The sequence below is a fragment of the Vulpes lagopus genome, chromosome 1 (genome assembly GCF_018345385.1).
Source record: "Vulpes lagopus strain Blue_001 chromosome 1, ASM1834538v1, whole genome shotgun sequence".
NCBI lineage: Eukaryota > Metazoa > Chordata > Mammalia > Carnivora > Canidae > Vulpes > Vulpes lagopus.
This window is the reverse complement of record NC_054824.1, coordinates 121420573-121435386: the sequence shown is the minus strand read 5'-3', so window position 1 is coordinate 121435386 and position 14814 is coordinate 121420573.

The following is a 14814-nucleotide window of genomic DNA, read 5'->3' as shown; positions in this document are numbered from 1 at the left end:
TGTTTCACATGAGCCCAAAACATAGGTCTAATAAACAATTTTTAAAGTAAGTCTCTGATCACTTAATACTTTATTTTAAAGTTTATTTATTTATTTATTTATTTATTATTTTATTTTAGAGAGATAGAGAGCACAAGCAGGAAAGGCAGAGGGAGAGGGAGAGAGAATCTCAAGCAGACTCTGTGCTGAGCACAGAGCCAGAAGCAGGACTTGATCTCATGACCCTGAGATCACAATCTGAGCTGAAACCAAGAACTGGTCGCTTAACAGACTGTGCCATCCAGATGTCCCATCTAATCACTTAATACTTTTTAATGACCTACTTAATGTTGGGTAGTTCACAGAACAAATCAGGTGTGAACTTCAATACTTACTTCTTAAGGCAATGTAGATCGAACTTGCTCTTTTCTGTAAAGGTTGACTCTAGATTTATATAGTATCTAGTTTTGTTTATGGGATTTCCCAGTTATTTCCTTATCTCACACAGTGTGTTTTTCATAGAAGTAAATTCCAAAGAGGATTCTGAGAATGGCTAAACAGCCAGGCCTATAAAATAACTGGAAAATATAAGTAAACTACATGTGTAGCCCTGAGGAGATGGGAGGAGATGCGAGAGGGACAGAGTCCGTGGTATGTAAATAATATGAAGAGATGGAGACAAGAAATACCAAAGAGTCCTCAGGACTATCAACATAAGCTAGTCTGCTGGGATGGAAATGACTAGCTTCCTACCAAGGACCAGTGCTCCCCTTCCATAGTAAAGAGTCATTCTGAGAAGTGGCCCCTGCTCTAAGAATACATTTCCCATGCTACATGCATCTAAGTGGGGTCATATGGTGGATTTTGAGCCAATGAAAAGTAAGGATAAATGGTCCATCAAAACCTCTTGTGTGATTTTTTTTTTTTATGTTTTATCTCTTCCTGCCTGGAGGCAAAGGACTCCAAGGCCCTAGGAGATAGAGGTCCACAACACAGAAAGACCTGAGTCCCATGTGGAAGGTTGTGTTCCACATGCCAGCATTGGATTGTTATATAAATAAAAAATAGATTTCCATTAAATTAAGCCATCATGGTTTGGGGAATTATCTGTTAAAGTAGTTAGTATTATCTTCACTAGTATTTTTTATTGAATTATTATTATTGTAATATTTTTACTATATAGGGGAGGAAAAAGAAGACCATCATAATAATCAAGTGCTCAAAGAGAAATAAGAAGCTAGTTTAAGCCCTAAAACTAAGCTATTACTTAATCCATAAATCTTGACAAACCTCCAGTTTTCTCACCTCACAACTCGAGTAAGCTTCTTGTTTTATTTTAGTTATGCTGGAATATTGAACTGGGTTTATTTGAGTTTAGCTGGACTAATAATACTAAGCACCTGTTTTGCTAAGCTGTTGCCTGCTGCTTGCACTTTTCTATTCTTAACATTCTTTGAAGTATTTTCCTATTGACTTTGAAGGACAAGGTCCTTTTGGCTAAATAAAATAATATCGGATTCTGAGAGGACGGAGCACCAAAAAAAAAAAAATAGGATCATTCTAAAGTCTTAAAATGGAATAGAATTTGCCCTGCTAGATTTCAGATATGCTTGAGACCCTTGACCCTTTCTCTCCATTCGATTTCTGGTTTTAGAATGGGAATGTCTAGCCTACATTTGTTCTGTCAATGCATTTTAGAAACAGATAACTTGTCTGAGTTCACAAGTTCACAGATGGAAAAGAGTTTGTCCCAGGATGAGTATGCCCAGTCTCAGCCATTCCTGATGTAGATGAGATTTAAGGGTTTAGAGTTGCTGAAATGAGATAAGGCTTTGGGGAGTATTGGAATGGAGTGAGTATTTTTTCACATGAGAGGACAAGAGGGAAGACTATTATTGGCTAAACAATGTCCTCCACCAAAATTCATAGGTTGAAGTCCTAACCCTCAGGACCTCAGAATGTGGACATGGAGTCATTGCAGACATAATTAACTAAGATGATATCCTACTGGAGTAAGATGACCCCTTAATGCAATATTACTCATATCCTTATAAAAGAGATGAAGTTGAACATAGACACACAGACACACACAGACACACACACACACACATACACAGGAAGAAAACCCTGTGAATATGAAATTAGAGATCAGAACGATGTATCTGTCAGCCAGGGAATGCCGAAGTGGGCCAGCAAACCACTAGAAGCAGACAAAGGCATGGAACAGATTCTTTCTCTCATCCTTCAGACAAAAACAACACTGCTTGACACCCCCCAATTTCAGGTTTCTAGCCTGCAGAGTTCTAAGACAATAAATATCCTTTGTTTAAGCTGAGAAAATAATATCAGATCCATTACCATGAAACTACCCATTAACAAAATCTCTTTAAGATGTTCATTGATCAAATAAACTATATATGTAAGTAGGTGTATTTTTTAAAATCCCACTGCCTATGCATCCTTATTTCTCTTTTCTTACCTTTTTAACAAAAATACATATGAAAAAGGAGACCTTCCACTTGGGATACAATTCACATCCAAAATCTATGAAGTGGGTACTAACCATACTAACTATATCCTTTCCTTGGCCAGTACATTCCCATCAGTGACAAAACCAATTGTCTAGAATTCCACAGAGAAGGTTTTTGTGAAAGTATCTAGCAGAGTGCCTAATACATAGGTATTTAATGATCATGAATTCACTTTTCCCTTTCCTTGTCCCTGTCAGACTGGAACACAGGGATTTCTCATTGACTGTTCTCTTTCCCTTATGTTTAAATGGCACTAATATTCTTTAGCCTGAGTTTACCCATTCATCCACCCTCCCACTATCTCCACCTTTCCAGACCACTCTCAACCATGCCAAGGTCAACTTCCCAGCTGTGCTCTCCACCTGCAGCCTCTTTCACTTACAACCTATCTTGCAGAGTAATGGAAGACCAGCATTATATGCCAGATCAAGGTGTTATTATGACTTCCTACTGCCTGTCAATCTGAGCTCTGCTGCTCCACAGCCTCTGGACTTGGTGTCATGCTCTCAAGTATACTTATTTGTCCCTGCTTCTTAGTACCCATCTTGTTCTTGTGATCCAGGCTGCTTCCTCATGTCAAATAGGATCCCATGTTCTCCCATTTCATTTCCTAAATAGTTCTCAAGTTGGCCACCTCCATCCATTCCCATGGCTCCAGCCTTAATTTGGGATCACTTAGTTCACACCTGAATTGTTACAGAGCCTTCGAAGTCCCTCCAGTCATGCCCCCATCCAATCCATCCTTCATGCTGCTGCTCTGGGGATTTTTCTAGAGCTGAGGTGTCCAATATAGTAGCCAAAAGCCACATGTGGCTATTTAAACTAAAATTAAAAGATCAAAAATTTAGTTCCTCAGTCACACTGGCTGCATTTCAAGTGCTCAACAGCCACATCTGGTTAGCAGTTATCACACTGAACAGAGGCGATTATAGAACATTTTCATCAGCTGGGCAGTGCCATTCCTAAAATGTAAATGTGATCATGTGTCTACTCTGCCTAGCATCACTTAATGTTTCTTAGCACTTAGAATAAAATCTGAAACTCCTTTTAGTAGGGTGATTTATAAGTTGGCCTTTGTTGGGGGATCCCTGGGTGGCTCAGCGGTTTAGCACCTGCCTTCAGCCCAGGGCATGATCTGGAGTCCCAGGATCGAGTCCCTGCATGGAACCTGCTTCTCTCTCTGTGCCTCTCTCTCTCTGTGTCTCCTGATTAAATAAATAAAATCTTAAAAAAAAAAAAAAGTTGGCCTTTGCTCATGGCTATATTTTCTGTCAGGAATGCCCTTTTCCACCTTAGCAACTTGTCTAACTCCAGTTAATTCAAAATTCACCTTGGGCATCACCTTAGTTGGTAGGCTTTCCCTACCACCAACTCTTCACTTGCTCTCCCAGCGAGCCATGCCTGTCCCTGTGTTTGTACGTGTATTATTCTTGCCCCTAATATAGCATTTAGATCTACCTAATGTGGGATTTGGGGAGGCAGGCACCAGGTTTAGTTCACATTAGCCACCAATTGGGCAAAAATCATCTGACACAGAGCCTATTTTATAATAAAGTGTTGAATAGTTCATGTAATTTATTGAATACTATACTGAAAGTAAAAACCAGAATGGTTGTCCAGAAACAGAATGGCTGTAATGTATCAATTGTTTACCCTCACAATGGTGTGGCTGACTGGGGGATGCAGCTGCCACTGCCCAGCATTATGAGGGAGGATGGTACTGCACATGACTATCCCTGGAAAAGAAAAAAATGCAAAATTCAAAGTGCAGTTTCTACTGAATGCATATCACTTTTGTACCATCCTAAAGTCAAAAAAAAAAAAATAGTAAGTCAGGCCATTGTAAGTCAGGGACTGTCTGTAGCTATTTGAAGTCACTTAATTTTAGGGTGGTCCATTATGTAGCAACAATCACATCACTTAGAATTTTGAGTCTTCATATTCATCAAGATGACTGATAAATATCACCATTCCCGTGTTCCATTCTTAAATGCCTTGAGTTAGCATTTGAAGTGAAATACAGAAAATATTCTTTCCAATTGAGGTGAGGGAGTTTTTACTTCAAGATATTTCTAGAAAATTGAGATCTTATTTTTTTTTTTTTTTACTTTATTCACGAGAGAGAGAGAGAGAGAGAGAGAGAGAGAGAGAGACAGGCAGAGACACAGGCAGAGGCAGAAGCAGGCCCCACACCGGGAGCCCGACGCGGGACTCCAGGATCACGCCCTGGGCCAAAGGCAGGCGCTGAACCGCTGAGCCACCCAGGGATCCCCGAAAACTGAGATTTTAGAATGTGACTTTTGTATTTCTATTTTTTTTTCTATGAAGCTAATGTCTTTAAGATAAATAAAGTTAATCTCTTTTTCTTTTCTGGCTTTTGCTCTTGGGTCAGTATCTAGGGAAAAGAAAAATTTGATCTTATGAGTTTCATGCCCTGTTTTCTGCTCTTGCCAAAATGCTCTGCTAACTTCATTCCAAGTCAAAAAAGAAAAAAACTTCTTGTGAATATGCCTTCTGCCACGGCATCAAGAACAGTGCCAGAAAGGACAATTCTATAAAAATAGATTTCTGCTTTCTGTATCTATGTGAATCCACACAGTCAGATACTCTTTTTGTAGCTATCTGCTGAATCATAGTTTTCCTCTGAAAGTAACTTTTTGACCATTTGTGATCCTCCTTTGCAAGCACAGCCTCAGCTTCATTTTTTCCCTTCAGCTTGGTGTTATATTTTATATTTCTTTCTTTCATTCTTTATGTACCTTTTATAGGTTGGCCTTTGTTTTGGTTTTTTTTTTAAAGATTTATTTATTTATGATAGACATAGAGAGAGAGAGAGAGAGAGAGAGAGAGAGAGAGGCAGAAGCAGGCTTCATGCCGGGAGCCCGACGTGGGACTCGATCCCGGGACTCCAGGATCGCGCCCTGGGCCAAAGGCAGGAGCTAAACCACAGAGCCACCCAGGGATCCCCATAGGTTGGCCTTTGAAGGAAGACTTTCTCCCTTATCTCTCAGTTGAGGAAAGTATGGTTTACCTTGAAACAAAGAGTTTCTTTAAAAATTATCATCAAGCATTCAAAATTCCCCTAACATGATAAGCAAAAAAGTAAAACAAAAATAGAAAGAAACAGCAGCAAAAACTAGTTTTTCAGTTGTTGAGATGGCTCCAGAGTGGTCAAGTCTTGTTTAAATCAGTGTGCTACTCAAAGTGTGGTCTGTGGACCAGTGCCAATCTGTGAACTGCTTGTGATGAAAAAAGAACAAAAATTGAGAGTGTTTATAAACTTTATAGCAATTTGATATTGCCATGACATCCAACCATGCTATCATTTTTCTCATAGCCCAGTTTTATTGTACATTACAAAATATTGGTCAACAATGCATTTGAATTTTGTTGAAGATTTTATTTATTTATTTATTCATGAGAGAGAGGCAGAGACACAAGCAGAAGGAGAAGCGGGCTCCCCACTCTCAGTCCCAGGACCCCAGGATCATGACCTAACCCAAAGGCAGACGCTCAACCACTGAACCACCCAGATATCCCTAGAATTTTTTTTAAATGGTCTTTCTTCACAGATAGTTAAAGGTGCACTAGTCTAAATGACCTCTCCAAATGACCTTACAGCCTCACACCTAAAACAGTGCAGGACCCAGAGCGGAAAGCCAAAAAACGTTTGTTGATTGGTTGATCATTACTTGATGGATAATTTCTAAATCTCTGATGCTCCACTATTACATTGCCTTTACCATTCACTCAACTGTACATACAACAAATATAAAAAGTCAAAGTTTCACCATCTTTTTTAAAAGGGCATGAAATAACCTGCCTCATTCTCTTCACTTGGTATGAGTAATAATTACACCCCAGTTTAGAGAACACAAAAGAAATGACACAGAGCTAAAGTTAAAATTAGCTTTCACTTATTCCATTATAGCACCTACTGATTTAGCTGCCTTTGAGCAGAGAAATGAGTGTAAGGTGTTGAACTCAATGTAAGGACTAAATCCATGACTCATTCGTTATGGAGACGAACTGCATCATTGGGTTATATTAGGTAAAAGCCACTCCCTACACTTAGAACAGGAAGTCAGACTCCTTAAGTTATGTGTGTTCACTGTTGCTTTCTACCCTAGAGAACCTTTAGGAGGTCAGCTTTCAAGTTAAGGAGGCCTGGATGTGTAGCAGGTGTTACACCCTGAATTCCTTCCCCACGGCATGTCAGGCTCAGGGCAGTCTTGCTGCTGGCTTTGCTCTGACATGTAGTCCCATTCATTACGTTATTGCCTTTTTCCTTTGTAGTTTTGACAAGCCACTTGGTCTTTATATGTTTGGATCCCTCATCAGGAAAGCAAAAACAAAAGGAGAACAAGGACACGGAAGGTTAAAGGACATAATGTATGTGAACATGTCTGCTGCCAGGCTGAACTGAGCCCCAGCAGGTGCTCACTATCATCGCCCTTCACCTTATCCATGCTCCCTGACCAAGCTTCCACCTCACAGTGTCCTATCATTAAACCCACAGGCTATAGAGTTACAGACATGGAGTTAAGTCCCAGCTTCTCCATCTACTACGTCCTGGGACCTTGTGAGTTTGGGCAAGTTAAATAACTTCTCTCAGTCTCAGTTTCATTGTCTGAAAAATTTTACCCTTGGCATGAGCTTTGTGAATGTTGAATGAAGTCATCATTATAAAGGGTCTAATGCAACGCCAGCTCATAGTATGCCTCCAATTTAGCTAGCTATTGTTATTTTTATGCCCCGTTTTAGAAATCATTGTGTCTGAATTTCTGTCCGGGGTCTTCCCTGGGATCCTGGTTTGCTCAGAACCTGAAAGCTTTCCTTGCTCTTGCCATGAAAGACTAGTCCTTAGTGATTGCATTTCTGCTTATATCCGTTAACTATGCTACAGGACATAACCCCATGCTGCCCACTTTTTACCTTGCCAGAGCCCCAAGATCTTGGAGGGCCTTGTCAGGGTTCCTGTAGAAGCTCTCACTGCCCTAAGATTGCCTTGCCTACTACCTACTGTTTGCCCTAAACCCCATAGGACACTGTTCCAGCCTCCAGGCCTCTTCACTTTCTGTAAAGGGCTTCCTGGATCCCTACTCCCACAGTGAGCTTGACCAGCTCCAGGAATAAGCCAGAATAGACTGGCCCTCAGGCCACCTGCTGAGCCCCAGCTCTGACAGGACTTACTATGGAAGCAACTCAGGGCATCGGTCCCATTCTGGGGTGTGCACATCTCCATGATGAAAGACAGATGTTATAAGAAGCATTTTGTCTAGAAATTTTGTTTGTTTCTGGCTCTTTTCAGAACTTTTGCTTACATTTCTCTTTCTAATGAAATCACTTGGATTTCTTCCCCCATGCCCTTCCACTTTCTGCTTATGGTTCCTTCTTCAGCCCCATTTCATTTGTTGTGGGAACTGAGAATCCTACATCTGCACAAAATGCACCAAAGCCAACAGTGCCCAGTGAAGGGCTGTGATCTAAGTTTAGCTTAAGCTGCACCTCTTGGGGAGTGAGGAGTGTGAGGAAACATATGTACAAACACAAGGTCCCTCATTCAACTTCATAATTCCAGAGCACCACCCCTACACATACATACACACAGACACACACAAACATACATACATGGAGCACCAGCTAATATAAAACCCATACAAACATGCACAAAGATGGAGTCACAGACCCTTAGCAGCAATTTTTAGTACCCTCAGGTTCCTTCCAGCCTCATGTTGGGACCAGTGACAAGAAGCCTTTTCAGGGCAGGTGGGAAGACTCTGCTTTCAGTGAAGCCATGATGGTAGCCCTCATGGAAAACTAAGATGATGTCCTTTATTGTTGCCTGTCAATGGCCTCCCTTACAAACTAGTAGCACACACCTTAGGTTCTTGAATAGAAGAACCATGCAAACATAGACTCCAAATCTCATTAGAGAAAAGAGCATCAGAAGCTTTGGTTCTGTATCTGAGAAGCTTGTAGATCCTCAAATAATCTGTGACCATTCATCCATTCATTCAAAAATACTCAGCCAGTACCTACTACGTGCTAGGGGCTGGACACAGCCTTGGACCATGAGAGAATGAGGCAGGTATGGTTTCTGATTTCATGTGGCTCCAGCTGTAATGTTCAGTCTCACTGAAGTTCCTGTAACCCATCTTACATCTCAGCTGTAAGAAGCCCACCAAGGAACACTCGCTGAAATAATAAACTGCCCACCACACTTGAGATTTGCACAATTTTAAAGATACAGTTGGGCGCATCACACATAATGGCCCAACAAAGACCCCCAAAGCCAAATGTGAATAAAAACATTATATTCTACATTTTCAACCGTGGAGGGAGGGAATTGGTTTCCTCCACAAACAAAATTAAATTGGAAGTCTACTCTCGCTCCCATGGAAGGTTGTGAGAGAATGCCCATAGCATGGGAGTCTTCCAGTCCATGTTTCCCTAGGGAGAGAACTCAGCTTTTTTTGGCTTCTCTTAAATGGTTTTGGTACAATTACAGTTTAAGCAAAACAAGTGCCAACTTTGCAAATAATTCAGAACTAAGTCTATGTGTATGTGTCTGCTATACTTTTACCCTTTATGGGTTTAGCCAGTGGGTAATAAAATGTAAGGAGTCAGAGTGGGTACATTAAAAGATAATACTCTCACATGACCCCAGTGGAATGCTGAAAGCAGCTTCATTTAGGATGCACCTCTTTTGGGTGCATACATAATAGAAGCTTTTATTCCCCAGAGCCAAATCAGTGAGAGGATACTTTCCAGTGATTAACCCAACTGTCTTTAAATAAATATTAGACCCCAAGGAAGCTGGGAGAGTTACACAATTATGCTCAGCATCCAAATGAAAATCAAACACTTCAAGCAACAATCTAGGCATCTGGCTAGGAGGTGAAAGCTGAGGGGCTGGCCTTTCTACCCCAATGCTTAGTCCATTGAGTCACAGATGAGGCTCCCAGAAATCCTGCTGTGTAGAACTCACAGTTCACTTCGAGTTTTAACTCATGCAACTGCAACTATTTTATGGAACTGTGCCAAAGTCAACTGGCCCCCAAGAAAGCATCATCAAACCCTATCGTGGAAGGGGAAGTGAGTGAAATCTAACATTTTGTTAAATCATTATGATGGGTAATAAAAGCAAAATTACTAGAGTATATGAAAAAGGAAAGTGTAAAAGAGGCCTGGGTGGCTCATGGCTTCTCAGGGGGAAAGTGGAGCCACTTTGCAAAGTTCCTCCATGTCCATGTGGCTCTCTTTCTCTCTGGGGGATAGGGGTCCAGTGGAATCTTCATATAAAGACAAGCTAGGACCAGGACTCCAAGTGCCACTCAACCTGAGGCAACATTAGGATGCCCCACACAGAAGGAGAGAGATCACACAGCAAGCAAGCAGAGCACAACTTTATTAATTCACCAATGAACACTAGAAAAATTTTAGCAAATGAGGTCGCAAAGAACATTCTTTTCAGAAAATATGGTAAAAACAGATTGTCAAAAGAGGAATCTCTTAAGAAATAGATTTAAGTATCAGAGGAAAATTAGCCTAATCAACAGCAGTATTTACAATATATTAATTACAATGAAAAGACCCTGCAAAGTAGATACAGCATACCACAAGTGTCCCCGGCATCCTTTAATATCAGACTCAAGGGGCGCCTGGGTGACTCAGTCAGTTAAACGTATGCCTTTGGCTCAGATCATGATCCCAGGACCCTGAGATTGAGCTCCACATTGGGCTCCCTGCTCCGAGTGAAGTCTGCTTCTCCCTCTCCCCTGCACCACCCACTCCCCCCACCCCGCCCCGTAATTTCTCTTTCTCAAACAAATAAATAAATAAATAAAATCTTTTAAAAATATGTCAGACTCAAGATTTTTTAAATGATTTTATTTACTTGAGAGAGAGAAAGACAGTGCAAGTTGGAGGGGCAGAGGGTAGAGGGAGAAGCGGACTTCCCCAGAGCAGGGAATCCAGTGCAGGGCTCCATTCCAGGACCTGGAGAGCATAACTTGAGCTAAAGGTGGACACTTAACCAACTGAGCCACCCAGGTGCCCCCAGTCTCAATATGTTTAAAATTATTTTCATCAGAATAAGAATGGCATTAATTTTTTCCCTTTTTTATTAAGATATAATTGACATAACATTATATTAGTTTCAGGTGTTCAATGCCATAAGTCAATATTTGTATATATTGTGAAATGACTACCACAGAAGTCCAGTTAACATCCACCACCATACATAGTTACTTTTTTTTTTTCTCCTGATGAGAACTTTAAAGATCCACCTTCCTGGCTACTTTCAAATATGCAGCACAGTATTATTAACTAGAGCCATCACATGGTACATTACACCCCCATGACTTATTCATTTTATAACTGGAAATCTTTACCGTTTGACCTGCTTCACTCATTTTACTCACCCCCGCTGCAGGCACCCACCAATCTGTTCTTTGTACCTGTGAGCTTGGCTTTTGTTTGTTTGGTTTGGTTTGGTTGGTTTTTAGATTTCACATATAAGTGAGATCATACAATATTTATCTTTTCCCATCTGATTTATTTCACTTAGAATAATGCCCTCAAGCTTCATTCATGTTGTAACAAATGGCAAGACTTCATTCTTCTTTGTGGGTGCATAATATTCCAGTGTCTGTATGTGTTTGTGTGTGTGTGTGTGATATGTTCTTTATCCATTCACTCACTGATGGACATTTAGGTGGTCTCTATGTCTTTACTACTGTAAGATAATGCTGAAATGAACACATGAAGAATGGCATTGATTTTAGATTATTTTCTATTCACACATTCACTGATTCATTCAACTAATATTTTTGGCATAATAATAGTAATAGCAATAATAAAACCTACAACTTAATGGGCACACTGCTATGTGCTTTATATGCAATAATTTAATCATCACAACAGTCCAACGAGGAAGATTTTAGTATTATAGCCATTTTACACATGAGGAAACCAAAATTTAGAGAGATTAGTATTAGGGTAAAGCATATGAAACTGCTGATATTTTCCAAATTTTGAACTTCTAAAATTGCAATTTCATATGATTTTTATCTGGAAAATTGGAAACTTCTTATACAGCAACCAAAAAATTTCCCAAGGTTAAGAAGTTAGTAGGAGATCCAAACTCCTGCTCTTAACAACTCATCAGTACCACTTAGTATGTGCCAGAAACCATGAGAGGTTCTAGGAATACAAGTGTAAGTGGATTTATTTTGATGGATGTTAGCCATCTATACATTATGGTTTTAGGCATGCCTAATAACATTTTACAGTTCTTTCTGTTTATTCTTCTGTCTCCTAGTCTCCATGTCAAATAAGACAAGATAATGGGTTCTGTTGTAATTTTTCAATTTAAGGTAACAATGCACCAAGATGTTAAAAAATCACTTTGTTTCTTGGCAGGTTGGTTTTTGTTGTTGTCACTACTAATGATGAAGTTCTAGTTTCCCTTGGTCTTCTCTGAAACACACCAGCTCCAGCCCAGGACAAGTATCATGGTCTTGGGCCACAACCGACCTGGGTGTGTTGGAACAAAAATTGTATACTTGTGTCTTGGAGTAGTTCTGCTTTTCCCTTCCTGAGATTCTTGAGCATAAAGTTCACAAACATAAAATTCATAAAGCCAACTATGAGCAGTACCTGGGTTCTATAAATATTCCCCCTGCCCCACTGTGCAACTATGCCTCCCTCCTCCTGATGACCAAGGTCAATTACCTTGATCACTGCCAAGATGGTGACTCATTTTCTCATCCACTGCCCCTACACACAGGTGCCCATCATGCCAGCACACACTGGGGAGGCCAATGATAAAAGATGGTTGATGTCAACTGGTTAAGTCATTTTGTCTACTTGGTCATTCAGTACCTCTCTTATGGTGAATACTCTCCATTGAGGATTAGTATGTAATACAAAAATCTTCACATTTTCTGCCTACTCCAATATGTTCACCCGTAGGCCTCTACCCCAGACCCCCTTCTCCCTCATCTTCCAATCTGACTCTTCCCTAGGACCTGAGCACAGGTCAAGCCATTCTCCTCTACCCATAAATCATATAGAGTCTAACCTTGGTCCAGTTCTATCCATACAAAGTTCTATCCATACAAAGATGACCACATCTTCCCCCTGAAGTTCTGTTTTTCAAGCTACCATCAAGTCCTAACTGGGACTGTTATGCAGCCACCACCCATTTTCAGTGTATACCCATTACTATCCCCCCATCCTAACAAACAAGCCACTAATCAAGCTCAAACTTTTCCCTTCTTCATCAGGTTGTCCTAAGGGCTTGCCACAAACAGCAAGTGCTAACTGAAAGAGAGGTGCTGGTGACCTGCTCGTGTGGGTTTGCTTGTGCCCTCTGATCCCTCTCAGACTTGATCCCAGATATACCACTCCCTTCTTATGGTGGATTGTTTCTGAGTCCACCAACCTGATAACAGAACCTAGTTCACTATGGGAAGCTCTGGCCATCTGGCCACAAGATGTCCGTGGTCAAGCACTCTGTCTACCAAGGCTCAGTAGCATCCTGCCTTGGGTTCTTCCTAGGCTCTATCTACCCTTGGCTGTATGGGTAGTCTCCCATTTAAGTTCATGTCAGGCTTCCAAACTATTGTAAGAGGAGAGTTCTGATTCCTAGTTCTTCTGTTGTTTACATGATTAAACCTCACACTTAAGCTAACTGTGCTCCAGGTACTAGCTGGAGAATAAACCTCAAACTAAGCCACTTGATGACTCAAGGAAACCAGTACTCATACAGGATCACCCAAGGGTCAGTAATCCACCCATTCTCCTGGAAGCCAGCCCAGCAGATGCTGTCCATAAACTGCAATATTTAGAGATTTCCTGAAGTCATTTGATGTTAGGTTCAGTTTACATAAAGAATGTCCCCAAAGCAGCACTGTGAAATTCACCAATGCATTTGCCATTAAGATATTATTGAGGAACAGAAAGTTAAAAATAGAACTACCCCATGATCCAGCAAGTGCACTGCTAGGTATTTACCCAAAAGATACAAAAAGACATATTTGAAGGGGAACGTGTTCCCCAATGTTTATAGCAGCATTATCAACAATCAAACTATGAAAAGAGCCCAAATGTCCATTGACTGATGAATGGATAAAGATGTGGTATAAATACATAATGGAATATTACTCAGCCACCAAAAAGAATGAAATCTTGCCATTTGCAGTGATATGGATAGAGCTAGGGTATATTATGCTAGGCAAAACAAATCAGTCAGAGAAAGACAAATATCATATGATTTCACTCATATGTGGAACTTAAAAAACAAGCAGATGAACATGGTGAAGGGGAAAGAGAGAGAGACAGAAAGAAGGAAACCAACCATAAGAGACTCTTAAAGAACAAACTGAGGGTTGATGGAGAGAGGTGTATTGCTTGGATTTAGTTATAGTTTGGGATTTAGATATATCAAAGGCAATAATCAAAATCTATGTGTATCACTTGGATACCATGTTCCATCCCCTTCTCACAGCACCCTGTCAGCAATTCGTTTATTTTGAGGGATATTATCTGCAACCCTAAGGTTGTAAAATGCAGAATAGGAAACTTCATTCTGACATTTACTTAAACATCTGTGTACAAACCCAGTAAGACAGCATGGTAGAGAGAGGAGTTCTGCTCCCTTTGCCTGGGTTCAAACACGACTTTCCTACTTCCAGTGCTTACGAACGTGAACACGTTTTGCATCCGCTATGAGTCTCAATTTCATCAGTAAAACTTTCACAGGTGGTTGGAATAAGAATAAAATCACGGACACATTCAAAATGCTAGCACATAATGAACATTAATTGATGTGGTTGAAGGGGATCCCTGGGTGGCTCAGTGGTTTGGCACCTACCTTTGGCCTAGGGCGCGATCCTGGAGTCCCAGGATCGAGTCCCGCGTCAGGCTCCCGGCATGGAGCCTGCTTCTCCCTCCTCCTGTGTCTCTGCCTATCTCTCTCTCTCTCTCTCTCTCTCTCATAAATAAATAAATAAATCTTTTTAAAAAAATTGATGTGGGTGAAGTTCTTGACCCTTTGTCTTCCACTGCTTCTTTGCATTCACACCCTGTATCAGAATACTTGCAACAGAAAGTGGCTTACATATCAAAAAGTCCAGGGGCAAGGGAGCCCCCATTTGTCAACACAGACCTTAGTGACACCATCTGTTTGCCCTGCCACCCTCATGGTCACAAGGTGGCTACAGCATTCCAGACATCATATCCATATACGACAGTGTCCCAAGGAAGAGAGAACCTTCTCCTGGGTACTCTTAGAAGT